We start from the raw sequence: 4,129 nt of genomic DNA on the forward strand, positions 1-4,129 counted from the left end.
AATTGTTGACATCTGATAAACTTATTGGGGATAATTATGTCACCTGGAAAAAAAACTTGAACACTATAATGGTGATAAATAATCTACGGTTTGTTTTACCAGAGGCGTGTCCTCCCATTTTTGGCTCAAATGCAAACTAAACTGTTCGGGATACAAATGATGCATTGTGAATATGATGAAATAATGGTGTATTTTTCGATGGTGGTATATGTGTTGCACATGCAAGTTTTCCTAGTAAAATCTAAGTATAAATCCTACTAGGTTGCTTGGTAAGCCCAGGGTCGAACACAGGGACTATTGAGACAATATACGACGGTAAATTATGATTCCTTTGCGGTGACAAACAAAACAATAAGTTGGTTGGTATGTTGTTTAAAGTATAAATCCTATGCAGCAGAATTGAGAAAAGAGTTAATAACAACGAAAGTTACAATGAGTATGCGGGGAATGGGTTGAGAAGGGATTTAGCTAACACTTCCTAAGATTACGTTCAAATTATGCAATCATGCTACACACATACAACAACATGTCATCTCTCAATGCAAATGCTATAGTTTCTAATTTTAGAATGCATGCAATGTATACGATAATGTCTATAAGACTTATGTCTAAGCCTCTATTCTTGTCTATGCGATGATGAATGACACACATATACACAAGGCGGCAGCATACTATCATATCCTATTTATAGGGTGCATGCGATGCATGATAGCAAACAGAACTTATCTCTAAGTTTCTATCTCTTGCTTATACGATTCTAATCTGACTTTCTCAAGCCTAGATTCTAACCTAACTCCCTCAAGTCTAGGTTCTTTCTTTAGATTACTCTCTCAAGTATCTTTAAAAGGTGATGGACGCATACATAAGACAAGATGATCGCATAAAATGAAGAACTTAGGTCATGCTAGCTAAGTGCTTCTCAACCCATTCGGAAGTTTAGTTACTCATGCGCATTTTGAAGAGATTGAACAGATGTAGAGATGTAAATTCCATTTTATAAATAAAATCAGAATATAGAATGACAATGGAAGTAGGGATAGGGAGCCTGGTAGCAATTTCTTACTTCCCGAGGCTTTTACACTGTGTTTTACTCTACTCTGCCCAAAAGAATGTTCTTGCTTTCGCAAGAGTCGGCCCTCTCTCCGTTCTTAGTGCTTCCCGGCAGTCTCTCAGCTAACCAGGAATGATCTTCCGGTGTCTTCTCTCTTCGCTCGCCTCCGCCTTCTAAGTATATGAACTACAGATTACGGATATCTATGATTTATCTTCTATGTATATGGCAGATGGGAACTTCCAAAATTCTGGACTCCTTTAACGGAGGTGGCCTTCGGTTTTTATAGAGCTTCAGGGTGAAGAGCTTTTCTTTCAAATGATTGTAATGATGGGAAGTCATTAAATCTCTGTCTGATGCGTCGATTAATGATCACCGAAAAGTTGAGTATACTTGCTACAGTGTGTCATTAACGACTTGTTGACTAAATTCGAATTCGACTGTCATTAGCTTTCTGTCCTATCATGATTTATTAAGCTTTCACCTTGATGCGCTGTCTTTATGCAGCCACCTTCTTGAGCAGATCTTCGCGAGCGCATACGATCGCATAGCTTTGCGGTCGCAATCTTCTAATGTGCTCGGACGCTGAATTTCTTGGATTGCAACTTGCTTTGCGCCAACGCATTTTCCTGCACAAAAGAAGTAAATTAGCTACTTTAATGCCATGGGTGCATACGATTGCAATATTCTTAACTTAATTCTTTTGGACACGATTTTGCATGTTTTTATCGTTGCATTCCCACATTATTTTATGTCTTTGTGTTGTATAACGTGCATTTCTCCCCGTTATCATACCCCCAAATTTAAAACAATGATTGTCCTCAAGTATAAACTAAAGATTTTCTCTAGATAGTCAACCGCCTTTTCCTTTCCTAGATTTCTCGAGGTGCCTTATTCAAATATTATGACCCAAAATCTCCTTAATTTTTATCCTGGTCTTTTCTTGAGATATTTCTATAATTTAGGGACCGCAAGTTTAACCTTAAAAAATACTTTACTTGTTTCCAGGACATCGCTTGATTTATTTCAAAAACTTTTTCAACTAGGGTGTTTCCAGATGATTTTTATCCTTGCATAGTTTAGATATTCTTCCTATGACCTTGCGCTAATCTAAGTGGCTAGCCTTCGTTTTGGCTTACCCTCACGGCATCCAACTACAAGCAAGGCACTCTTTCTCAGTCTAAACTCATGCCCCTTTGGCAGCGGAGTTGCGATCCTTATTTATGCGTTGATCACAATTCCTACCTTCGTTTTGGCTTGTCCCCACGGGTGTCATGCGAACATCCAACTATGAGTAGGATCCGATCGCAACGTTATGATTTTTTTTTTTTTTTAGAGAAATGTCTAAAGCTAGCAAGGTTGAAAATAAATACTGCACCCCCAAATTTAAATGCAACAATGTCCTTATTGCTGATAGACTGAAAGAATTCATGCGATGCTCTTAGGAAGTTTCGTAAAAGTCAGTTTGAAAAAAAGCTGGTGGACCACTAACTTCTAGAAATATTTCATGAATTGACTGTCCTAAAATTAAGTTGATTATAGTACATGCAATGAGAAATAGAGGCATGTGTTTCATCATTGAAATCATAATTGGTATAGAAAAACAATGCGGTGACTTACTAAAGTAATCAATATTTAATGATTGCGCCGACTAAAAAGGATGTGATGATAAAATTATCAAAGTTAAAGACGAGATGCGAGAGTGCAAAATTTGGAATAAACAAAATCAAGGAAAGATACAACCCCCAAATTTGCTCTGTCACCCGCATCATTTGTGATCGCATCCTTCTTTGTGGCGAGCTGATTTCTTTGATTGCGATGGCGAAACGAACTAGTCGCGTTTTGCAGTTATCATATAGCTCCCCTGCAATCGTTCACCACGATCGTTGCAAAAAAATATCGAGAGGGTAAAAAATATAAAAGACAAATTGATATTGTAAAAAGGATATAACAATGATAAAGGATATAGAAAGGTAGCTTTAGTTCATGAATTGAAGATTTCAAAGGGTACTTCAAAAAGACTACGTCCCTGATGGATTTGAATCGTATGATTGCATAGGGCCTGCCTACTTCTTCTTTAGTCGAAATTCCTCAAGTCCACGGAGGTTTTCTTGCGATGCAAGTCTTCTCCGTGATATATTTTGACTATTTGCCTGTTGACTTTGAATGTGTTGGTTCCGTCCTCATTGGATAACTCAACCGCTTCATGCAAGAATACCTCTTTGATTATAAAAGGACTAGACTATCGTGATTTTAACTTGCCGGGAAAAAATCGTAGTCGAGAATTGTACAACAAAACCTTCTGTCCGACTTAGAGATTCTTTTCGTATAGTTGTTTGTCATGCCAACGTTTTGCGCGCTCCTTGTAGATTTTGACATTCTCATATGCTTGAGTTTTCCATTCATCAAGCTCGACCAGCTGAAGTTTCCTTGCCTCCCCTGTGGCCTTTAAATCAAAATTGAGTTTTTTCACTACCCACATTACTTTATACTCCAACTCAAGCGGTAAGTGGCATGCCTTTCCAAATACCAACGCATATGAGGACATGCCTATAAGTGTTTTATAGGCGGTCCTGTATGCCCACAAGGCATCGTCCAGCTTCATTGCCTAATGCGTGAAGGCTTCACCACCTTCTTTAATATCAACTTGATTTCCTTATTGGACACTTCAGTTTGACCATTTGTTTGGGGATGGTATGCGGTAGCCACCTTATGGTGGATATTATACTTAAGCAACAATTTGTTAATGATGTCATTAACAGAGTGAGAGCCTTCATCACTTATTATGGCACGTGGAGTGCCAAAACGAGTGAAAATATTTTTCCTCGAGAACTTGGAGACTACCGCTGCGATGCACGATACCGCTTCTACCCATTTTGAAACATAATCGATGGCTAATAGAATGTACTTGTAACCATTGGATGATGGAAATGGTCCCATAAAGTCTATGCCCCATACGTCGAATAGCTCCAATTCTAAGATGATATTCATGGGCATCACATTCTTTCATGAAATGTTTCTCGTGTGTTGGCATCGATCGCATTTAATTGAGTAGTATTTTGCATCCTTGAATATAGT

The sequence above is a fragment of the Benincasa hispida genome, chromosome 7, assembly GCF_027475165.1.
Source record: "Benincasa hispida cultivar pf3 chromosome 7, pf3_genome.v1.1, whole genome shotgun sequence".
In the NCBI taxonomy this organism is placed as follows: Eukaryota; Viridiplantae; Streptophyta; class Magnoliopsida; order Cucurbitales; family Cucurbitaceae; genus Benincasa; species Benincasa hispida.